Source organism: Musca autumnalis, unplaced genomic scaffold (assembly GCF_047663935.1).
Source record: "Musca autumnalis isolate F117 unplaced genomic scaffold, ASM4766393v1 scaffold_4, whole genome shotgun sequence".
NCBI classification, from domain to species: domain Eukaryota; kingdom Metazoa; phylum Arthropoda; class Insecta; order Diptera; family Muscidae; genus Musca; species Musca autumnalis.
In genome coordinates, this window is record NW_027411977.1 from 96,087,420 (window position 1) to 96,114,000 (window position 26,581).

At 36.4% G+C, this 26,581-nt stretch overlaps 1 protein-coding gene and 1 long non-coding RNA gene across 3 annotated transcripts in view; one reads left to right on the forward strand and one right to left on the reverse strand.

Moving 5' to 3' along the window:
* Window positions 1-26,581, reverse strand: part of Myo61F (unconventional myosin 61F) — a 230,223-nt gene that overhangs the window by 137,455 nt on the left and 66,187 nt on the right. The window lies entirely within an intron of this gene.
* On the forward strand, window positions 13,559-14,347 carry LOC141401141 (uncharacterized). Its single transcript, XR_012412276.1, has 2 exons — window positions 13,559-13,932; window positions 14,011-14,347. It is a non-coding gene; the product is annotated as an uncharacterized lncRNA (long non-coding RNA).

Consider the following 26,581-nt stretch of genomic DNA (forward strand, 5'->3'; position numbering starts at 1 on the left):
GTGATACCCTACACCACTACCCCTGTGCATAACTTGTAAGCATTTCATTTAGGGAATATATTCCGACTACCACCCATAAGCAACCTAAATTTCGTGACCATCCGATCAAAATTACGACCTGTAGCGTAATTGCAAACAATTGAAGAATTGAATGCATTACCGACTATTGTGGTATCTCCCTTGTTTGACCACCTCCGCCAACCTACTTTATACCAATGTAAAGGTAATATTTTCTTCTTCCCCCCAATACCATTGCTATCGCAAACGATTCGTTTTCGGGTGTTTTGCGGTTTTTTTGTTCGAGAACGACACACGAAAACGAATCATTCACTGGTCGCTCTGTTTGTGGCAGTAAAACTTTCGTTTTCGAAGTATCGATAGTAATATTATTTTCGAATCCAAAACAATACGGGAACATATAATTTAACGATTCAATCGCTAGAAGCTCTTTAATGTTATTATTATCGATGTTTTTTGGTGTTTCATTTTCCATTCGTTCCTCAATAATAAAATTGGTATTTTCGGCAAATTTTAAGACATATATTTTTATTGAGTTATTTAATAGGAAAGTAAGAATGCAATGTAAGAAATGCAAAACAAACAGAAAACATAACATATACTCAAAAAATCTGTAAGCGCGTCTTTAATACTCGCCAGGGTCAACAATACGTTTCACAACACGAGTACTGCGCGGTGTAGATTTTAATGTACGTACGTCTTTTGGAAGATTGAGAATCTTTTCTGCCAACAATTGTAGCAAGTTATTAGCAGCCTGATTACTAATATTGTTAACAGAAGCACAACGCGCTAAACGTTCTTGGTAGCCAGAAGGCACGACATCGATTGAATCTTCTGAAACTATGTGTCCACTTCTTCCAGGGACGTAAACAATCGCCAAACGTTCTTCAACGTCAGGAGACTCACCTTCAATAGATTCTTCGGGCAATATGTTCCCACTTCTTTCAGGGACATACATCTCGTCATCTGAATCAAAAGCCGCTTCATCTGGTATATTTTGCACAACACCCAGACTTTGGATTACATGCTTCGCTTCACACAAATATGTTCTACTTTTTCTTTTATAAGGCATATCACACTCACTCACAGCAAAATTTCGCGATTATTGTTTACAGAACCAAACTCTTGAAATTGAATTAAATAAACGAAATTGAAATTGAATTAAATAAACAAGAAACCTTTTCAAAATGATTTTAATTTCAAAAAATCAAATTTGACAACAATTCCAAAAAAAATTTATTTCTTTGCCTACACTATCGAAAAAACCATTGCCTACTATTCGAAAATAATATCACTTTCCAATTTTTGTGGTGAACATTCGAATAATATCCGCACTTGTCATGGGGGGTCCATTGAAAGGCTTTGCCCTTGGAATACCGATATATTCACAAAGAATAAAACTTTGAATTTGTCTCCACATGAGTTTTTCCCCATTCCGACCCCTAAATATTATCCGACTATCACCAAATCAATAGGCTTCTAAAACTGTGGGGCCCCATCTACCCCCAAAATTTCGAGACTATCCGATCAAAATTCCAACCTATAGCGTGATTACAAAAAATGGAAAAATTGCGATATCTCGGTTGTTTGCCCACTTACGCCAACATACTTTGCATCAATATAAAGGAGATCGTTTCTTCTTCCATTGACGGACTTTCCTTTTGAAATACTCCTACCAGAAGCGGAGATATTCGCATAAGAAAAAAAACGTTGACTTTTCTTCACATAAGCTTTTTGCTTATTCCGAATCCTGAATATTATCCGACTATCACCAAACTTAATAGACTTCTTCCTCTGAGGGGCCCGCATCAACTCCCAAAATTCGTGACGATCCGATCAAAATTGCGACCTGTAGCGTGATTACAAAAAATCGGAAAATGGAATGCATTACCGACTATTGCGATAAAGGTGATATTTCCTACTCATTTCCTCAAATTTCAGGAAAATCGGTTCAGTAGTTTTGTGTATGTAACATATTTTAAAAAGTGGGCGTAGTAAAGTTTTTGGATCCTAAAAAAGTAGGTAAGGTCGGAGACAAACCACTATTGTCACGCAAATTAATTTTCAAACCGATACATTCGTAATTATTGCAAATATATTTTAAAAGAAATAGAGTAAAGGGGAAGTACCCCGCCCCTTCCAAAATTCAACAAAATAAGTAGCCTATTTTCACCGCGAGACATCCCTGTACATTCCTTGACAATTTCAGGAAAATCAGTAGAAAAGATTAAAATTGAAAAAAACTGGGCGTAAAAGTGGGCGTGGGCAAATTTTCTTTGCATAAGAACCTAAGTTGGGTTATGGCGTACATTTAAACAAAGAATTATCCAACTCGGTCCAGCCGTTCTCAACTGATGCCATTACCAACGAACGACATTTGATTTTTATTTATATAGATTTGCAAATATATTTTTTAGAAAAATAGAGTTTCTGCTTACAAAAATGTGAAAAAAATACAACAGAATCCATACATTGTGAGAAATAAAATGAGGCCTATTGCGCGAAGGTCGAAGCTACAGGTTCGAATCTTCGACTTTCCTTTTTCATTTGCAAAAAAATCTTCGGTAATTAAGCTCGACTTCAATGAGGAATTAATTAATATTTAAAAAAATGATCTTCGCCCTAATAGGAAAACATTTTCAAATAAAAAATATGTTTTTATATTATTATTATTTTTTGCTTTTTATCAGCTATATAATAAAAAATGGAAAACATTTTGCACAGTGGGTTTGGATGCAATTTTCGCGATTTAATATTTAAAAGCTTAGAAATCAGGGAAAGCTGATGAAATTTGTCCTGATTAATGGTGACGAGCCTGTAGTTAATGCCGTCTTTCCCAATGGTAACGAACGTGTCCTTAAGGTGGCTGATTGTGAGAGGCTTTTGATTAATAGTTAAATAGCAAATGCTCGATCTTTTTTTTTATTATTTAAATACCTTTTGTTCTTTTTTAACTACTATTGGTCTACATTAATGTGATTTGAGTAGTTCTTAATAGTTTTCCCGAGAGGAATGTCTTTTTTGATTGTTTTTTTTTATATTTTTCATGATGATTCCACTTTTGCATACAGTTAGGTTCCCCAGCGATATTTTTTTACTATCATTTTTTTATGGCGCCTAATCATGATCTCGGGCCTATTGCTGGTTGTTCGTCTCATTTCAAAAATATATTGAGCCAATATAACAATTTCATGTCTTTCGGTCATCTAAATTGCCAAAGCTTGCGTCCATCGAGCTACAACACCACTTTAAGTGAGATTAAAAATCTCATTTGTGATAGCAGCCTGTGCTTATTCGCAGTTTCTGAAACCTGGTTGAAACCGTACGTTTCATCTAGAGCGGTTACGATACCTGGTTATTCATTTGTTCGTAATGACCGCCTGATTGCTAGGGGTGGAGGTGTCGGTATATACATTTTGAATGGTGTTAAATACAAAGTTGTTTTCCGTTCTAATAAACCAGGTGTATGTGAATCCCTATTTATTGAAATTATTATTGGTAGTAGGAAAGTTCTATTTGGTGTGGTTTATTTGCCACATGGCAACATTTCCAGCTTTGAGGAAACCCATGCAGATATTCTGTCACAGTACGAATCTGTTATTGCAGTCGGCGACTTTAACTGCAACTTATTTGAATTTTCAAAATCGAATGAAATGAGGAACACATGTCTCCGTCTTGGTCTGTCAATTAATCACAACTCCTTGCCTACACATTTTAATATGGCCACTGACACTGTTTCCTTGATTGATTATGTAGTTTATAGTCAATCGTGCTCTATTATTTTTACTGACCAAGTTCAATGTCCTGCTATTTCGCATCACTCTTTAATTTTTGGTGCCATCAATATAAACATCAATCTCACAGAGCGCTTGGTCGAATATCGCGATTACAATAACATTGATTGGCAAAGCCTGCATAATTATTTAGTGGATACTGACTTCAGCATTATCTATGAAACTACTAATGTCAATGAGTTGCTTTCATTCTTCGACACTCTTATTGCCAATCTTTTTTGTTTCGTTCCCATTATAACCAAACGTGTATCTTCTAGTTTAGAGCCGTGGTTAAAAAGTAGAGCAATAATATTGTCCAAGTCTCTTCGTGATATGGCGTACAAACAATATATGCGTTACCCCACTCAAATGAATTGGTCAACATATTGCGGTCTTAGAAACAGAGCTAAATCTGTTATGAGAAGTGAGCGTAGTAAATACTACAAAACATTTTTTGGTAGACTTGGCCCGACACAGGTGTGGAGGCATCTCCGGAATAATGGTATCATTGGTAACGATGATAGTCATTGTGATAATATTGATGCTAATGCATTGAATGATTTTTTTACAGAGGGTAATGGGGTTTGTAATAATGGATCTTCAAACTTTCACGACGTCGAAGGTAATAGCTTTTCATTTAGCTGTGTTTTTGAGATGGACGTTTTTGAGGCTTTGCGGCGTATTAAATCGCAAGCTATGGGCGTAGATGGTATACCCGTCAAGTTTTTAAAACTCATCTTTCCCTATATCTCAAGGTATTTGACTTATTTTTTCAATGTTATTTTCACTACTTCAGTCTTTCCACAAGCGTGGAAAGTAGCTAGGGTCGTTCACATTCCCAAGGTAAAAGAAGTTCATACAATCGATAACATGAGACCAATAAGCATCTTGCCAGCGCTCTCAAAAGTTGCTGAGCACCTTATTTTGAATCAAATTCAAGCATTTGTTGATGACAGAAAATGTATCCACAACTATCCATATGGCTTCAGACGTGGACTTAGCACTACTTCACTTTTAGTAGATCTTACCGACTCGATAAGGGAGACGGTTGATAGAGGTGACAGTGGTGTCTTAATTGCCCTAGATCTATCTAAAGCTTTTGAGCGAGTAGATTACACAATACTACTTGATAAACTCAAATCTAGGTTTTTGTTTGATTCGACATCGTGTAAGTTAATCAACTCATTCTTGTCAGGGCGTTCCCAGTATGTTACATACAATGGAAGTATTTCCAACAGGCGTAATATTTACAGTGGTGTGCCCCAAGGGTCCATTTTGGGACCCCTTCTTTTTATTTTATATATTAATGACATTGGTAGTTGTGTTCTGGGCAATGCCTGTCGTCCTTTTTTGTATGCAGATGACATACATTTATTTTTTAATGGGAAATCTGTTGCTCAATTGGAAGATAACGTCAATATTAACTTATGCGCCATTTCAAATTGGCTGCGAAACAACAAATTGATTGTAAATGCTTCTAAGACTAAAGCCATGCTATTCGGTCCAATATGGCGTATGGATGGTAGTATGAATATACAGATTGATGGCTCAACGGTTGGTTTTGTTGACAGATTAAAATGTTTAGGAGTTGTTATAGACTCAAAGCTGGATTTTTCTGCCCATATTGATGGCTTATACCCTAGGGTAATAAGTATACTTCGAAGGTTGTATTCTACAGAACTGTTTTTGCCATTTAGTATTAAGAGAAACCTAACTTATTCCATGTTAATGTCTATTATATCTTATGGCATAGAAGTCATTTCTGGTACAACGGAGGAGAATATTGATAAACTAGAAAGACTTTTCAATATGATAATTAGATTTGTCTACAATTTGCGTAGATCTCAACATTTTTCTGCTCATGCCTGTAACTTTCTTGGAGTTCCCTTTAAAATATATGTTAAAGAACGTGTTATATCATTTCTTTACAAATCTGTGCTTTTGGACCTACCTGGTGTTCTACGAGAAAGACTGTGTTTTTTCAGATCTACTAGGAATACACAATTACAGCTCTGTTCCAGAACTAAAAAGTTTTTACAATTTTTACCACATTTACACATTTTGCGTTCCCGTACACAAAATTTATATGAAAATCGTTTACGACTTTTACAACTTTTACGACTTTTACCACTTTATAAAGAACGGGAACAGGCCATACGTTATCCACGATTTTATTCATCCGTTTACGAAAAATCATTTATTGTTCGCTCTGCGCATTTGTTGAACGGACTTCCCACTGAGCTACGTCAATTTTCTTTTTCCCGAAGAGTATTTCGTAACAAGTTTGAAAGCTATGCTCTCAGACCAGCTGAACCATAGTAGGTTCGACATGACACATATATGTATGTTAATGATGTTTTATAGCAGCGTCGGCTGATGTTGCTGAGTAGATTCTGCTTGCTCTGGCATTGATTTGATTTTGAACCATCAGCAATAGATGTAATTTTTGTATGTATTCATTTATTTATGGCTGGGGAGCCTATACTATATTTTGTTTTTGCTTAAAAATTGTTAATTTAATTTTTTAATTACTTAATAATAGTTTTAAGATTTTTTGTTATGCAGAATATGATTTTGTAGTAGTTTTGCGCATTGCGATGTTTATTGGCTTAAAAGCTTTAATCGCAATAAATGAATAAATAAAAAAAAAATCAATTTTTATCAATGACTGTACTGTTCGATTTTCTTGATTTTTATTTTTTAAGTCCTATTTGGTAGTGGTATACGAATAATTAAGGAAAATGAACATATTTTGCTGATGAGCCACATCACCACAGCAAAAAATAAACAAAATCAAAAACCACTTTTTGAAAAAGTTTTTTATTTCATTCAGAAATCGCTATATACATACACGCAGAAAAAACGGCCTCTCTAACATATGTCCCAAACATATTTTGCAGCAAACAAATATATGTTTGCAACAGTCCCAAACATAACATATGTTTGGGTCCTGCAAACAAATATATGTTTGGGTGCAAACAAATTATATGTTTGGGTGCAAACAAATTTATGTTGGGTTGCAAACAATTTATATGTTTGGGTGCAAACAAATACAAACCCAAAAGCCACAAAAAAACAATCGTGGGCGATTACTGAGAGCAAGGGAGCGTAATTTTCAATGTAAAACACTTCGAAATGTATGCTCTCTTGCTCTCAGTAAGAGCTCACTTGATATCTCTACAATATACACACAAATGTTGGTGTTTTTGTTTATTGAAAGGCACAACAACAACAGACACATAGGTACATACAAAATTCCAAAGAAATACATAACACACTTTAATAAAAGAAAAACTGATTGAAATAATTTGTAAATAGTCACACTTAAAAAAAAAATAATATATATATATATAGAAACGTAGTTGAATGCTTCTCCCTTAGTTGTGAAATAAAACAAATTTTATTTATTTTAGATGGGCTTTTTGGTCAGATTTTCTTAATGAATAAAACTAATGTTAATTCATTTTATTTATTTGAATTAACATTAGTTTTATTCATTAAGAAAATCGGACCAAAAAGCCCATCTAAAATAAATAAACGAATCGTTACAACCAATTGGTCAAAAACAAAACAAATTTTACTCAAAGTTGACATCATCAGTGGGGAATCGGCATTTGAAATCAAATGATTATGTAGTAAATAAATATGGATATACCATATTTCAAATATACATATGTATGTAATTACCAATATTAAATGCGACTGCTTCCTTGTCCAATAACATAATTCCATTCAACTTTTCGATTCAATTATAAAATGTATTGGGCATTTAATTTACTAAAAAAACAATTTCTTTAAGAAAACAAAAAACACTGATTTATTCACTCACTTTACCGTCTTGACGCTACGCTGGCAACTAAAACACTGAAGAAAGAAACAACAAAATAATTCATACCATTTCTTCTTATCCTCTTCGCCTGCTTCGTTGGTTAACAACAACAAAACAAGAAACACACGAGTTTGACGCATACACGCGATCGAAGCACCAAAGCCCCCTTCTTCGCTTCTACGCCTTCTATTATACAATACACACAACTCTTTATTATAAAACAGCAATCCGCAGCCGCGAGAGCACTGTTCCCAGCCAGCGTACGTAAAAATACTTTAAATAACATTTCCAATCGTTTCGTATTTTCTATAGGAACAATACAAAACGAAACATAACCCACGTTGGCCGAGCTCGCTGTTTAGTTTTGTTTTGTTTACATTCGTGAGTGCAAACAAAACGAAAAGCGAAAAGTACTCAACTCCACAAGAGCAGATAGAAAACTGATGCTATGCTGATGCTAACTTATAGGGTTGTTAAGCCAGAGTGAGGCAGAGAACATTTTTGGGTCTCTCTTGTGCTCTCAATGAGCGTAAATTTGTTGTTGTTCACAACGTGTTAGCATCTACACAGGCTGTGAGCGATAACAAATTTACGCTCACTTAGAGCACATGGGCTCTCTTGTGAGTCACAATGCCTCCTCCTGTGTTAAGCAATCACATGTGTGTGTGTCATTGATAATACGCACGGCAAACGTTTCTCAAAAATACTTTTTGTTTCGGTGGTGAATGAAACAACTCGGCAAAGCATAGCCGAAGTTACATTTCAGCAATCGTACGGTTTCCATCTTTTTACATTGAAAAGTTTGTGTTTTTGTTTTGGTTGTGAGAATGAAACGATTCAGAGAAGCTGAAAAGTTTGTGGCTTTGTGTGATTGGTACGGGAATCGTTTTGTTTGTTTCCGTTCATTGTTCCCAGCAAACCAAATGTCGGATGTCCGACATATCGGAACAATTTCGGAAGCAAAATCTTTCAGATTTCGTATCGATTTCTATACGATTTATCGTAGGGGAATTCGTTCAGATTTCGTTCTGATTTCCGAGAAAATGTCGGAAGTAAATTTCCCTTCGAAAATGCTAATGTTTTTCTTCCGATTTCGTTACGAATTCGGATGGATATGTCGGAAACAAATTTCCCTTCGCACAACAACCACCTTTTGTATATATCTAACAAGCAACATTTTAGTTTGTTGTCGAAAAACAAAATGGTTGATTATAAAATTCGCATATAAATTTTTTAAATATTTTAAATATAAATGCAACATAAAATAATTCAATCTAGGGCTGATAGACTCAACATATTCGTACACAAAGTTTACATTGTTCTACTATAACTATAAAATGATAACAACAGTGAAAATCGTTAAATATCTTTGAAATTATAATCTTCCAATAAAAAACATAACAAAGAAAATTTATCAATAAAAAAGAGACATCAGTAGTGAGATTCTCTAACTCATTTTTTGAGTTACCAACAATTGTCGGTAAAATTAAAATACTTATAATTTCGGTAATTACCAATGTTTTTCGGTAAGTTAGCGACGAATAAAAAGCAGTCGTAAAGTTCTACCGATAGCAAGAGTGTTGTCAACTTTTGTTTGAACTTTTCATTCATAATTTTGCGTTTTAATTTTACCGATTTGTGTTGGTAACTCAAAAAATTAGTTAGATAATCGCACTACGGTTCGGAAGGTACCTCAGATTTTCATACGACATTATTCCGAAATCGTTCAGAAATCTGTACGAAAATTCGGAGGAAAAAATTCGCATTTCGAATTTCCCAAGGATTTTCTTTCGAATTCTGACCGAAATCGATCCGATTTAGCCCCTCACGTCCTCATATAGCCCCTATAGAACGTACCTCCCGATTTTCGGTGTTTTGAAGGTTGTGTCCTCAATAATATTTGGGGTATTAAACGTTCCTTATGAAATTTGTCGGTATAGGTCCACGCCTTTATATATTCCCCATAGAACGGTACCTCCCGATTTTCGGTATTTTGAAGGTTGTGGCCACAGCAACTTACTGAAATGGCTGAAATTTGGTATTTAGTCTTTGTTGGAGGTAAAAGCCTTTCTGACTGAAATTCGTAGGTTCAGGTCCACGTTTCGATATAGCCCCCATAGAACGGTACCTCCCGATTTTCGTAATTCTCGAGGTTCTGACATCAATATCCAACCGAAAGACTGAAATTTGTTATTTAGTCTTCCATGGGGTTATAAAATATTCCAGAAGAGAATTATCAGTAGAGGTCCGCGGGTTCCTATATCCCCCATAGAAGCGTACTTCTTGATTTTGGTCTTTTGAAGGTTTTACCGAAATATCGGAAATTTGGTATTAAGTCTTCTTATAATTTCCATTACTCCTAGCATGTTTGCTATTGCAAATGGACCATATCGGTCCACGGTTTGATATATGAACGGTACCACCCGATTTTCGGTATTTTGAAGGTTTTAGCCTTCACACCGAAATGGCTGAAATTTTGGGGTACAAAACTTTCCACCAGAAATTTGTCGGTATAGATCCACGTCTTCATATAGCCCCCATAGAACAGTACCTCCCGATTTTCGTTATTTTGAAGGTTGTGGCAACAATAATCAACCGAAATGGCTGAAATTTGGTAATTGTTCTTCATTTGGGGTATTAAACGTTCCATATGGAATTAGTCTTAGTCTTCGTTGGGGGTACAGAACTTTCCCCCAGAAATTTGTCGGTATAGATCCACGCCTTCATATAGCCCAATATTGGTTGTGGCCACAATAATCCACCCAAAATGGATAAAATTTGGTAATTGGTCCTCATTTGGGGTATTAAACGTTCCAAATGGAATTTGTCGGTATAGGTCCACGCCTTCATATAGCCCCTATAGAACGTACCTCCCGATTTTCGGTGTTTTAAAGATTGTGGCCTCAATAATATTTAGGGTATTAAACGTTCCTTATGAAATTTGTCGGTATAGGTCAACGCCTTTATATATTCCCCATTGAACGGTACCTTCCGATTTTCGGTATTTTGAAGGTTGTGGCCACAGCAACTTACTGAAATGGCTGAAATTTGGTATTTCGTCTTTGTTGGAGGTAAAAACCTTTCTGACTGAAATTCGTAGGTCCACGTTTCGATATAGCCCCCATAGAACGGTACCTCCCGATTTTCGTAATTCTGAAGGTTGTGACGTCAATATCCCACCGAAAGACTGAAATTTGTTATTTAGCCTTCCATGGGGTTATGAAATATTCCAGAAGAGAATTATCAGTAGAGATCCGCGGGTTCCTATATCCCCCATGGAAGCGTACTTCTTGATTTTCGATATTTTAAAGGTTTACTGAAATATCGGAAATTTGGTATTTAGTCTTCTTTGAGTCTAAAAACATTCCGCCAGACATTGTTAGGTATAGATCGACGTTTTGGTATAGCCCCCCATGGAACGGTACCTCCCGACTTTTGGTATTTTGAAGGATAGCTACATTGTTTTACAGAACTCGCTGAAATTTGGTATTTAGTCTTCTTCATAAACGAAAGGAAACTAACATGTTCGGTCTGACCGAACTTACATGTTTTTAAAAAATTTCAACTTGATCCAAAGCATAGCCGACCAAGAAGAGCGAGCGCTTAAATTGTTTATGTGTGGGTAAAATTACACTGACAGAACAGGGTGATGATTTTCATATTGAGTGTGAAATGAAAAATATATTGTTGGCGCGTTCGCTTTGTATGACTTAAATTAAAAACAAGTAAAAAAGTATCAGTCGGCTTTGCCGACAGAGATATACCCCCAGCCTGTGCAAAATGAAACACTTTTTTCAAAAAGAACTTATGTATTTAGGGGGTTTACAAATTTTGGTCGTATGAACCGACAAAAATGTTGATTAGGATTAAAGTCCAAAAATTTTGCGGTAAAGGTACTTAAAGGAATAGACCGACATAGTACCATAGGGGGTTTTTACAGCCTTCGGGCTGTTTTCTCAAGAAGTATGGACTTGCCCCTGAAACAACTTTTACCATCGTAATTGAGGCAGCGAATGTAAGTTGCTTCAACAAAAATCAAAGTGATTCAATAGCAGGTCTTAAAGTGAACTTATCCAAAATTTTGTGTGGGAGGTACGGGATGGAGTGGACAAATATAGTCCATATTCGAACCTGATCTATATCTGGTAGACATTATGAGAATGTGTAAAGTATGGACCAAATCGGTCACTTCCATCAAGAGTTATCGTGCGCACAATTTTTCCGAATATTGTTGAACTTTTGTGGGGTAGGTACCTGAAGGAGTGGACCGATGTGGCTTATCTACGAACTTAAACTAAGTTTGGAAAAATATTACGAAGGTCAAATTTTGGCCGGAATCGGCATATCCGTTCGAGAATTATCTTGCGCTTCCACCCATAAACATGGTGTCATAGGGCTTGTTTTTCAACTTTCAGGCTATTTTTTCAGGAAGTATGGACTTGCCCCTGAGGAAACTTGTACCTTCGTATAGGAGACAGTGAATACAAAAGGTTACAACAAAAACCAAGGCGATTCGAGAGCAGGTCCTAAACTGAACTTTTCCGAAATTTTGTGTGGGAGGTACTCGAAGGAGTTTACCGATTGAGTCCATATTAGAACCTTATCTAAGTCTGATAGAAATTTCATAATGTGCAAAGTATGGACCAAATCGGTTACTTCCTTCAAGAGTTATCGTACGCACAAATTTTCCGAACATTTTCGAACTTTTGTGGGGGAGGTACCGGAAGGAGTGCACCGATATAATCCATCATTGAACTTGAGCTAAGTTTGAACAAAATATTACGAAAGCCAAATTTTGGACCGAATCGGCAGATCCGTTCCAGAGTTATCTAGCGCCCCAACTACTACACACGGTGTCATAGGGTTTTTTGTAACTTTCAGACTATTTTCTCAGGAAGTATGGACTTGCCCCTAATGGAACTTGCAGCGTCGTATAGAGGACAGCGAATACGACTTGCGTAAACAAAAATCAAAGCGATTCGAGACCAGGTCCTAAACTGAACTTTTCCGAAATTTTGTGTGGGAGGTACCCGAAGGAGTGGACCGATTGAGTCCATATTGGAACCTCATCTAAGTTTGGTAGAAATTACACGACGTGCAAAGTATGGACCAAATCGGTTATTCCCTACAAGAGTTATCGTGCGCACAAGTTTTGCGACAATTTTTGAACATTTGTGGGGGAGGTACCTGAAGGAGTGGACCTATATGGCCCATCTTCGAACTTAAATCGAATCTGGGCAAAATATTTTGATACCCAAAATTTGAACAAAATCGATTGATCCGTTCGATAGTTATCGTGCGCACCAGCCAGCCAGACAGACAGACAGACAGACGGACAGACAGACAGACGGACGGACATTGCTAGATCTACTCAAAATTGTCTGAAACGGATATCGTACAAACATACTTGGGGTCTAAAACCATTATTTCGATGAGGCACATTTTTGGTCGTATCAAAGTGTAAATACCCTCTTTAGCCTAAAGGCTGAGGGTATAATAATATAAATAACTTCATAATTTGAAAAGTATTTTTCTTCATATGTTAATTTTTTTGAGAGAAAAAACAAATTGTATATAAAAATGATTTTTAAGACTTTCTAAGCATACATACATTTGTTATTGATGCATTGCAGACGAGGCATTCTGCGTCATTAAAAATATTAATACAAAACAAAAAATCATTTTCAAATTCTTCCCTCTTTTCAGTGTATCAGTGTACCCAAAAAAAAAAAAAAAAAAACAAATAAAGCGGCTTCAACCTGCTTGCATGACATTCAGTACAAGACTGAAGTAAAAAAATCAAAACATTTGCTCTCTTACTTTGCGTTCGGGTCGCGTGTGTGTGATTTGCCGAAAAACTTCGTAACCATATCAATACCAACGAACGGGTTTGATCCAAAGTTATCCATGTTTTAATTTTTTTTTTTTTTTTTTTCAGGTTGCATCATTTTTAGTGACACCCACTGTATATGTTTTTAATGTTTAATGTTGGGCGTTTTTACGAATATATTGGTCCGAAAAACATTTTCCATAGCCGAGACAGTGCAATTGGTGCGACAAAACGCCGAGATACGTAACGTCCTTTTTGGTATTCTATCACGCTGTGGTGTTAGAATATGGTTAATTTCTCATGACTCAAAGAATTACACACAGTGATATTCTCATTTAATAATTATGTATTTTATTTCTTATAATAAAAAGGAGAATATGGTTGTGGAAATTGTACATTACTATATGGAGCACGTTGACTAACTGGTGGAGCGATGTAATTACTATGTGGTGAAGGATAAGCCGGATAATAACTTGGAGTAGGTGAATATCTCACTTTAGTAGCACCACCTCCGTTTATAAGATCCATTATTGTATTAATAAAATCCATTATATCTTTAGTTGTATCGGTTGGAGCTGTTGTTGGGATTGTTGTGCTACTGGAAGCAGGTGTTGTTGTTGTGGCTGGAGCTGGGGTTGTGGTAGCAGCAGCAGTTGTAGTTGTGGCCTGGGTCGTACTTTGTACCGAAGATGAGCCGCCACTGCCATAATTTGGACCATTCCACTGATTACCATAGCCATTATTGTATGGTTTGTCATAACCATAGAAGTTATCGAATTTATTATTGTTATTATTATAATTACCAAATAAGTTGTCGTATTTGTTGCTATATCCATAACCGTTGCCATTATAACCATTATTTCCATTAAAGAAGCGATGCTTATTGAAGAGGAAAAATGTCCTATGGTCATGGTTTGGTAGTGGATCATTTTGCGGAATAAAACTTGAATAGGTGTTTGTACTACCCGCTGGCAAGTACGCTGGAACTGGAGTTGGAGAATAATACGTTTGTGGTAGCGGTGGGGGAGGATAATAAACTGGAACTGGTGACTGTGGTGAGGTATAAACAGGATTTGTAGTTCGTACTGCCGTATTTCCTGATACAAGTTTAAGAATAGATGTTACAAGTGGCAAAATGTTATTAAGTTGATCCAACTTTGCCTGGTCTGGTGTTTTAGTTGGTGCAGTGGTCACAGGAGCTGCAGTTGTGGTAGTTGCGGCCGTTGTTGTTGTAGTGGTAGATGGCGTTGCAGTTGTTGTTGCTGTTGGCGTGCTTGTATAATTTGGCGGCGGAGCGTTGCCATATCCACCATTACCATTAAATCCGCCATTACCATTAAATCCACCATTACCATTAAATCCACCATTACCATTATACCCTCCATTTCCATTTTGTCCTTTATGTTTATTTAGAAAATGTAGAACCAGCAGCCTGTCATCGCTGGCTGTGCTGTTGACATTTTTATCCAATAAACCAATGGTCTTGCCTTCACCCAAGTCTTCCGAAAATGCACGGTTTATGGTGAACACAACCAAATACAGCCTCCACAGTAATTTTTGAGGCGACATGTTCCTGGTTGGCTAAGCTGTGACGACAGACTTTGGAAAATTCTAAAACCGCCTAGGCTTTTATACAACGAGCTGGTATTATAAAGATTAGACAGGTTGTATTTATTATATTTATATTTATTATGAAAATCTTTAATTTATTGATGTCCGCAGTGAATTCTAATTTAAATATTCTTTACATGTATGTATTTCCCTCTATTGGGACATTGAATGCATTTAGGTGTGTTGTTGGTGGGCTACCAGTGTTTTAAAGAATGATGTGATTAATTATAGAAATTTCCTAAAACGGAGCATACCATGGAAATGGGTTATTTTTTTGTTGACATGGAACAGGTTCGAGTTTAGAGATTAAACGAAAAAAATTATTAGAAATGATTATTTTGTAAGAAATTTTAAGAGAATTAGTAAGTTGTTGAACGGGTTGCGAGACATGACCCATTGCTTATCTCTTATAATTTTAAAGAAGGAAGCTCGGTCAAAGTCGCATTTGAATAAGGTCGCCCCTTTTTACAGTGTTTTATTATTTGGTCTTTAACATTTCAAGCCGAAAAACTTATGCGAGGAAACCATTCGGTTATGTGTCTCAACCTTTAGGTTTGAGTTTAACATTATGGATAGGATTGAGATATGGTGGTAATTTTGGAAATTCATACTTATGTAGACGAAAAGTGCTAAAAGGAACTATATTTTGAATCTTAAGGTAATTGCTAAACTATTTGAGTTTTAGTACTATACTCTAGACAGACTGTAGCGTAAATTTGCCTTAAGATCTGCTTTTAATTTTACCATGACATACGACAGTTTCTGCATTTACGAAACAGCTGATTGCTGGTAAACAACGATTATGTTGTTCGCAATGTAATTTGTGTCTCAGAGCATGAATATGCTCTCTCTCTCCTACTTGAATATGGGTTCAGTTTTAGGGTATTGCCATATCAATATAAATTCAGTTTGATTTTCTACATTAAGAATGTGGATAATGCACGAATTAATTTGAATGAAGGCACATAATGCAAATTAACTCTGCCGTCTATATAGGGTTTAGCTCATTGGTGGGCAAACTGCGAGAGACTCATGTATTTTTTACACTTTTGTGTATGAGGCAGAGCATTTCTGCCCAACAGTGGTTTAGCTTCAGCTAAAGATAATAAAGAGATTAGTGCTAATGTGTAAGTATGAAAAGTACTTAAATAGTACTAAATTTGATAATGAGTGTAGTGATAAATCTCGAATTCTGAATTTGGGTATTATGATCAGTGTTAGTGGTTTTGGAAATACTTACTTACTTAGCTGGCCCATTACAGAACATTTGTTCCATAGGCCGAACTAAGAAAAGATCTCCATTTCTCTCTATTTGTTGCTTCACACTCTGGAATACCGCGCCTTTTCATCTCATCATCCTTGGCCTGCAAATTCTGCGTGCACCGCCAAGCGGTCCGTATTTATACGCCTTTTTAGCGGGTTCATCATCGCTCATTCTTATGATATGGCCTAGCCACGCAATCGCTGCACTTCGATACGTTTAACAATATTGATGTCGTTGTTTAGCAGATACAGCCCGTGGTTCATGCGACGTCGATATTCACCGTCAACGCAGATTGGTCCGTAGATCTTTCGAAGAATTTTTCTCTCAAACACACCAAACATTGCCATGTCTGCTTGCGCAAGTACCCAGGCTTCGGAGCCATACATCAGCACGGGTAGTATCAGTGTTTTGTAGAGCATTATTTTTGTTTGACGAGATGTGGCTTTGTTTTTAAAGTGCTTACTTAAACCAAAGTAGCATCTGTTGGCCAATACAATTATTCTTTTTATTTCACAACTGATGTCGTTTGTTGTGTTTACGGAGGTGCCGAGGTAGACGAAGTCTTTTACTACCTCAATATTACAGGAACCAACTTCCACAGTCGGTCCGAGCTCAATGGACGCATTGCGCGTCGACACCATCAACTTGGTCTTCTCACCGTTTACCGCCAGACCCACTTTAGCAGATTCTCTTGCGACCTTCATAAAGGTATCAGTTACTTTTTTTACTGATCGGCCCATGATGTCTATATCATCAGCATAAGCAAGTAACATGTGGCTATTGATGTAGATTGTGCACTTCTTTTGACGTTTGCCTCTCGTATAACCTTTTCAAGCAGGATGTTGAAGAGATCACACGAAAGGCTGTCTCCTTGTCTGAAACCTCTTTTGGTACCAAACTCTTCGGAGAGGTTCTTTCCTTTTTTAACTGAGGACCTCGTGTCAGTTAAAGTCATTTTACAAAGCCGGATTACCTTTGCGGGGATACCAAATTCAGACATGGCTTGGAATACCTTTGAACGCAGCGGGATGTCGAAGGCTGATTTATAATCGACAAAAAGGTGGTAGGTGTCGATCTGCATCTCTTGGGTCTTCTCCAGGATTTGCTGCAGGGTAAATATCTGGTCAATGGTGGACTTGCCAATTCTAAAGCCGCATTGGTATGGTCCAATTATCTCGTTGGCCATAGGCTCTAGTCGTTCGCACAATATCCCTAACACGATCTTGTAGGCAATAGGGAGTAGACTTATGCCCCTATAGTTAGAGCATACAGACTTATCTCCCTTCTTGTGGACGCGGCACAGGATACTCAGGTTCCAATCGTCGGGTACTCGTTCTTCCTGCCAGATGGTGCTAACTAGCTGATGAATACACCTTATCAGCGTGTCGCATCCGGTTTTGAACAGCTCGGCTGGTAAGCTATCGGCTCCTGCTGTCTTATTATTCTTCAGCCGATTTATTGTTGTCTTTACCTCATCTTGGCTGGGCGATATACATTCAATACCATCTTCTGGGATTGGGACTGTGGTATCTTCGCTGCTATTGGATACCAACAGTTTTGAAAAATGTTCTTTCCATATCCTGAGTACACTATCTGTATCAGTTACCAAATTACCTTGTTGGTCTCTACAGGAGGATGTGCCACTTCCAAAGCCATCAGTTTGATGCTTGACTCTTTGGTAGAATTTTCGGACTTCATTCTGACTCCTTTACATCTCGATTTTTTCACACTCCCGCTTTTCCATCTCTCTCTCTTTTTCCTGCGAAAAGACGTTTCTCCCCTCTCCTTTTCTCTCTGTATCTCTCTCGTGCGCTACGCGTTGCTACGGATTGTAAAGTAGCCTTATATGCCGCATTTTTCTCTTCGGTGACAGCACGACACTCCTCATCATACCATGGATTCCTTGGTGGAGGTCTCTGGTATCAGAGTATCAGAGGATTTTGCGGCTGTTTGCATGGAGTGGGCAATGCTTAGCCATTGCGCTGATATGTTATCGGGATGAGGAGTGCTTTGATTAAGCAATTGGGCTAGTTGAGTGGAATATGCTGTGGCTATCTGTTGTGATTGCAGCTTACCGATGTCCAAGTTCCGTGTTGTGTCTGTTCGCACTTTGTTTGCTACGTTTAATCTGGTACGTACCTTTGATGCAACAAGGTAGTGGTCCGAATCAATGTTTGCGCCCCGGAACGATCGTACATCCAACACGCTCGATGAATATCTTCCATCTATCACAACATGATCAATTTGATTTCTTGTTTTCTGATCTGGAGACAGCCAGGTGCCCTTATGAATATCGAGATGATTAAATCAGGTACTGCTAACTACCATGTTTTTTGCAGCTGCAAAGTCTATCAGCCTCATACCATTGTCAGATGTTTCACTGTGGAGACTGAATTTCCCGACTGTTGGGCCAAAGATATTCTCCTTTCCAATTTTGGCATTAAAATCGCCTAGAATAATTTTAATGTCATGGACAGGGCAACGGTCATATGTTTCTTCTAAGCGCTCGTAAACAAATAAGACTGCGCCTTCTCTATAAAGAGTGCGAACATTCCAGGTGCAGATTCGCAGATCATGGTCCTTAAAACGTTTGCGGGGTTCGTCAACTTTAGAGGGGTTTGTTTTTCTTTTCTTTCGTTTTTTCATAGTAGGCTGTTTTTCTGGGGGAGGGTTATTAACCCGACACCCAAACCCAAGTTTTTAACGTTCTTATGGGTGAACGAGCGGCACATGTTAGCTCACTAGCTTTAACGGGTGTTAAAGGCAGTTTCCCAGGTGACACCACGGGGAGGTCAGTGTCCACTTGATATGAAAGAGGGAGCAAGATAAATCCTGGGCTTTGACATGTTAAAACCGGTCAGGACCGTTCCTTGGTATCTTCCATCCCCTACGTACCATAAATATACAAAATGAAATATGTAATAGCAACAACGGATTGGATTGGATAATATGGCTATGACCTTAGAAATTCCCAATCAAGTAACGGGGCTATATCCTAATGTTGCCCTGCACCGAAAAATTCTGGACACGAGTGTTTTTGGATCTATATCGACCATTCTCTGCGGGAATGTTTTAATTCTCCGTTCTATGGGGGCTATATCAGAACGAATGGCTACGTTTCACGGGTGGTTAAGCTGATCTTCAGGCGATCTGGGTCTCCGACAACTGAGTGTCAAGGTTGCCGGCGTCTTAGCGTTCTGAGCCACCATCAACTTGTCAAAACTTTAGTAGACAATAATTGATGATCAAAAAGCTTCTGATATAGGAGAACAATTACCAATGACGTAGGAATAAAACTTACCATAGTATTTGTGAACATTGAAAAATGGGATTACCAAGCAGGACTATAGGAAAAGTTTGGAGTTTCAATTAACTGACATAATTTCGCATATGCATTTATCTAATGAAGTGCGATATATATACTAGTTCCGAAGCTTTGCCCTCGTCTGCCACAAAAACAACATTCAATACGCCTGAAGATCGGCTTAACCACCCGTGAAACGTAGCGTAATGGTTGAATGCGTGGGACTTCGGTAGACTCCTAATTTTTCAATGTATATAATAGGTCTAATAAGCTCAACTCGAAAGAGAATTAATTAAATATCACTATAAATGACCTTCGCCTTAATAAGGCAAAAATAAAAAACATTTCAGATATTTTGAGGTATTAAATTAAATATCTGAAGAAGAGTTTAACGAAATTTCAGACATTTCGGTTCGATAATGTGGCCAAGGAGCTACATATATCAGAACGTTGATCTGCACCGACAACGTTCTGGAAGAAAAATTCTGTACCCCAGGCGAAGATTAAATACCAAATGTCAGCTATGTCAGTGGGACAATAAAGATAAAACCTTAAAAATTCTCTAAATCGGGTGGTACCGTTTTTATGGGGACTGGTTAAAACCTTAAAATACCGTTCTGTTGAGTTGTCAGGAGGTACCATTCTATTGGCGCTTTGTCAACTCGTTGACCTGCTCCGACAAATTTGAGGAGTAAAGTTAATTTTTATTTTTCGAAGATAATTTTTATTTTCTCGTTGCATTTGAGTTCGATTTTCGAAGATTTTTGCAATCGAACCCACACAACCACCAAACCACAGACATATCGGCTGTGTTGTGGCTCCTCTGTCAGCCTTCCTTTTTTCACTTGCAAAAATCATCGATAACACTGTGCGACACGAAATAACCACATTCTGACACAGCAGAGGGATAGAAGACCAAAAATAAGAAGACACGTGTCCCGGTGTTTTTTCCCTATCACTTCAACTTTAGCGGTTATGGGCCACAAAGACCTAAGACCTTGATGTCAAAAGGAATCATTTTGTGAGGCACATTTCTTCTAAACCGCTAAGAATTTGGCTTTAGTCGTAGAAGAAAAGTTGTAGCTCTCGTCTTAAAGAATAATAAATGTGAACACATAAACTCCATTCAACCTCACCTTCAAGGTCAAAATCGTCAAGGCCAAATTTCCCTTTTAATTTTTTCTCGGATTATAGTCTACAGATATCAATATCACAATAGCAAAGATATCGGCAAACAACTTTCTGGAACATACGAAATGTCCATGACCGGTTCTTGAATGTTGAAAATATTCTATGTTTATACTTTTTTTCTCCAATTCCTGTCCACAGATACCGAACCGCCCAAAACTTAAGGTTACAGTCAGCCACAAAAATGTACCTAAGATTTCTATAAACAACTTTCTAGAATATAAAATAGGCAAAATGTCATTCATTCGTGCAACAGGAATAGGGTTTTGAGAATTTTTTTCTTATTTCATAGTAATTGTTTCATTTTTTTTTTGTTTCAAAAGTGGTTTGTGCGGAAACTTTTTCTGCAATAAAATGTAATGAATGTTATTTTTAAAAGTTCATTCATTCTCAATACAGGAAATCATTTTTGAGAAAAAAATGCCAAAAAGTCATAACCTTAGTGTGCATAACATTGCATCACGGTGACATTGGAAGAATTACTTTATGTATATTTTAAGATCGCTTCTCTAATACAAGCTATAAATTAAAGTAGATTAGGCCAAGTTGATTGTGCCGTACTTAAAATCGAAATTCAAAAAATGAGATCAGTATCTCAACAATATCAAAGCAGTGTGGATCACCTTTTCTTCACAATCATCTCGGCCATCTGCGCTGCTGCAAACTCTAACAAAATTGAACCGGAATCGAAGAAAATAGGATAGAAACTAGCATATTATGCTGAAGAACACTTTAGAAGTGAAATTTCATTTGATCAGAGTTAAAGTTTTTGGTACTTTCCTTTTTTTAGAGTTGGTCAATCTGCACCATTTTCACATGTAATTCGAAGAATTTCAGTGGTAGGTCGAAGTTTTTCATTTGGAATTTCATATTAAATTACAAATGGAAAAATATGATTTACAAATGAAATAATTCGAATTACAAATGAAAAAATTCAACTTACAAATGAAATAATTCGAATTTCAAATGGAATTTTTAAATTACGAATAAAATACATAATTCGAATTTCAAATGAAATTCTCAAATTACAAGTGAATTGTTTCGAATTATGACGTGGACAACTACTAGAATCACCCAATTATGGCATATTCTCGTCTAACCAACAAAAATATTTCCTTTTTCGACATAAATACGGAATTAAAAAATGTGAAAAGGTAACAAATTCCGCACTGAATTTTTATTCATAATTGTCCTGTATGTAAAAGAATGATACTACACGCAATTGGGTGTACGAGGGCACAAAAAGCGCGGTATGAACAGAAAAAAGTTAAGTGTTTTGGAAACTTCCATCTCTGTTATGAACACATGTTAAATTTTGTTTCGATCTGGCAACACCTTCATATAGAAACAGGTGTTCAAAAAAGACGCATCCGCAATTTTTTTACAATGGAAAATAACATAAAAAAGGTTTATCGGGACAAGAAATTCATAATGATATGGTGAATGTGTTAGGTGAAAGTGCTCCTTCATATGCAACAGTAAAAAATTGGGTTGCTGAATTTAAACGTGGTCGTACAAGCATTGAAGATGAACCACGTAGTGGACGTCCAAAAACAGCAACAACAACAGAAATTGTAGCCAAAGTGCATGATATGGTATTAAATGATCGACGAATAAAAGTGCGTGAAATTGCTAATATCATGGGCATCTCAAATGATCGAGTCCATTTAATTTTGCATGAAAAACTACAGATGAAAAAGCTTTCTGCAAGATGGGTGCCGCATTTGTTAACAGTCGATCAAAAACGCATAAGAATAAATATTTCTCAAGCTTGTTTGGATCGTTTTAAGCGAAATAAAATGGATTTTAAGCGTCGTTTCATAACTGTTGATGAGACATGGATCAACCACTATACTCCAGAGACAAAAGAACAATCCAAACAATGGACTGAAGCTGGAGGAAGTGCCCTAAAGAAGGCAAAAACAATTCAATCGGCTGGTAAGGTTATGGCAACGGTTTTTTGGGACTTCAAAGGTATTTTATTGATTGACTATCTGCAAAAGGGTAAAACAATAAATTCAGAGCACTATTGCAACCTTTTGGATCAATTAAATGTACAAATTCGAGAAAAACGTCCTGGCTTACAACACAAAAAAATAATCTTTCATCAAGACAACGCACCAGCGCACAAGAGTGTTTTAACAATGGCTAAGATCAACGAATTAAAGTACGAGTTGTTTGACCACCCACCTTATTTTCCTGATTTAGCTCCCAGTGACTTTTACTTGTTCCAAATCTAAAAAAATTCCTTGCTGGCAAGCGTTTTACCTCAAATGAAGATGCAATTACAGTTGTAAACCACTATTTTGAAGACCTTGAATTGCTAGAAAAGCGTAGGATTAAGTGTATTGAAGTTTCAGGAGATTATATTGAAAAATAAAAATATTTTTGAAAAACTAACTATTCTCTTTCATTGATAGGCTAAGAAGCTTCCGAACCGCCCTCGTACGACTATTTTTTTGGTCGCTATCTTACCGAAAGATATCGTTAATTACCGAAATAATAAGCATTTTATGTTTACTGATTTTGCCGGTAAGTCAAAAAAAGGATTAGAGAATTGCACCACTGGTAAAACTATCGAGATGGGTCCACAATAGGGTTATGACTTTTTGAAATTTTTTTCTCAAAAATGATTTCCTGTAGTGAGAATGAATGAACTTTTGCCTATTAATGCCTAAAATAACATTCAGTCCATATTACAGAAAAAAAAAGATTCCGCACAAACCACTTTGAAAAAAAAATTAAAAAATTCTAGGAAATGAAAAAAAATCTCAAAAAAATATTTCCTGTTACACGAATGAATGGCCTTTTGCCTATTACACTGTGAACACAAATTTTGCGGAAGAGATAATTCCTTTTGGAGATGAAAGCCCTTGGTGAGTATATTAAGAATCCCAAAGGACAGATCCGCCGTGATTCGCGTTTTCGTAGTCGTTTTGTGCAGTTTCCCTGTTTTTGTTCAGAAAAAGACTATATTTTGTTTTTTTGTATATTCGTTACAGAGCATACAAAAACACAGAAAACTGTTTTTTCTGAGCATACAGGGGTAAATGTCAAAAATGACTATAAAAACGCGACAAAATCGATTAGTTGTCAATGAGAGCCGTACCTAAAATTTTCTGAGCGACATTTTTGCAAAACATTTAGAAGCTGAAAAACGTCATCTTGTGGCAATTTTATAGCGGCTCTTAAAATAAAGGACGAAAAGGACATTGAAGGAAGCGAGTTAGAAGGTCGAAGTGCTCTACGAAAATAATCCTCATTCGATTCGACTGAAGACATGTCATCTCAAAAATAAGCTAAAGCAATAGTAAACAAAGATATAACGCTAATTCCTGATGGCTTACAAGGTCTCTAGCAAAAACTCCATCACGCCATAACGCGGAAGTTCGACTCACGGCGAATCTGTCCTTCGGGGTTCTTATTATACTCACCAAGGACTTTCTTCCCCAACAGGAATTTTCCGTTCCCCAGACTTTCACCTCCATTTTGTTGCACAGTGTTATTGACTAAAATAACTTTTATTCCATTCAAAGTTTGAAAAAGTTCCCGCACAAACCACTTTTGATTTTTATTATATATGAAATTATTTATTATATATATTTATTATATATACAATTTATATGCAATTTATTACAAGTTTGGTTTTTACAATACATTAGTTGCACATCACTGTATATACATACTTTATGGGATCTAAAATGATTTTTTCGAAGATTTACAAATGGAATGACAAATTTAATATACCCTCCTCCATTATCTGATGGAGGTTATACAAATGTGTTTTATGTTTTAGTCACGAAAATAATGGCCTGTTCCTCTAATACGATTCGAATTCAAATTCGTTCGATTTACACCAAACTTCTGTTTGTGTAGAATATGTTTGTTTGATTGAAAACAAAAATGAATGAAATATTTTTCAAAAAACATATGTTTGGTAGTAGTTCGAACGAATTTGTATTAGAATCATCTTAGTGAAACAGGCCATAAGATTACGAAAAAAATATATATTTTTCTTTTATTAAAATTGTCCAGACACAGAAAAAACAGCCGTTATTATGGAAAATAGTGTCAGATTGATATTTTTTAGCCCTTTTATATTAAATTCTAAACATTTGCTAAACTATTGTGGCTAAGTCAATCCGCATAAAATCTAATCAAACAAATAAAGATTTCAAAATATGTATTACTGTATTGTTAAAATTCGGTTTTTTTATTTCTTCGAAACTGTTACTTCATTCAAAGAAATATTATTCCGATCAAATGTACATTAATTCAGTTAGCGGTTTATTGAACAAATGTTTTAAAGATTTGGACAAAGCAAAGCAACACATGTTGTTACTGTTTTTGTTTTACCATTTCAATTATTGTGTAAGCATATTTCAATATTTCTGTTTTTATACCATCACCATAGTATGGAGGGTATATTAAGTTTGTTTTTCTGTTTGTAACACATCGAACTAATCATTTGCGACCAGGGGCCTAATTACGACATTCGATTCGATCGAGAATTTGCTCGTGAATGAAAAAATCGAACTATGAAAACCAATGTGTTTTTCAAAGAACATTAAGAAGGTAGATGTTAAAAAAGTGTTTATTTTAAAACAAAAACTAAAAAACAAAATTATAGATTAAAAATGTAAATATTTGTTGAAATCGTTTAATAATACTTTGGGAAATAATTTCGAAAAGAAGTTGTGCTAGAAAACTGTACGAAATGATTTATTTTTGTACAAATTTTTGACATTATTGTAACAAATTGCTAATGCATATACCTTAGTAAATGTGAAGTTGGTGGCGCGAATAGGTTTTTATAGTTTGATTTTTTCATTCTCGAGCAAATACTCGATCGAATCGAATGTCGTAATTAGGCCCCAAGGTTTAAAATGCTAACACCATATTAGCAAAAGCACCGAATTTTTTGCAGCTTTGTCTGCTAAAATTTCTTCGACATACATATGTTTAGCAACAATGAACAACGGTAACATGTAGCAACAAATTTCACAAAAGTATTGCTAGCGATTCTGATGCTATTTGATATTGTCGCTATAATAAAATAGCATCGGACACGTATACTCACATTTTGCAACACACTTGATCAACACATATCAGAAAAGAGAATAAGCAACAAAGTTTCAACGGCTTAGCCAGGTTTTCAGCAACCAATTGTTTTTGAGATCAGTGTAATGCATTAAAAATCACGATATAATTAATTCCACTTTTTCGTTCAAAGGACATGTGAATTTTATTTTTAAACAATAATAATAATTATTATTGTTTACATAGGTTCTACCATATGATGGAGGCATGTTGACATTTAATGATACATTTTTAATACTGCGTTGGCAACTCTAATCACAAAACCACCCTCGGTTGCTAATTCGCTGCGACGAATGGTCAGCCGACTGCTAAACATGTAGCGTGGCTGTCGATTATGCCTATCGAAAAAAAGATTTGGCGTAAAAAATAAAATAAGCAAAAATGCACAAAAATAAATATGCATTTGGTTGCTTATTTTGCCGTGTGTGTCAATAGCTTTGTTCCTTTACTTTTTATACCCTCCACCATAGGATGGGGGTATATTAAGTTTGTCACTACGTTTGTAACTACTCGAAATAATAATTGTTGACCCCACAAACTATATATATTCTTGATCAGCGTGCAATTCTACATCGATATAGACATGTCCGTCCGTCTGTCTGTCTGTCCGTCTGTCCGTCTGTGGAAATCACTCTAGCGTCCGAACGGATTGACGTAGGTGGAT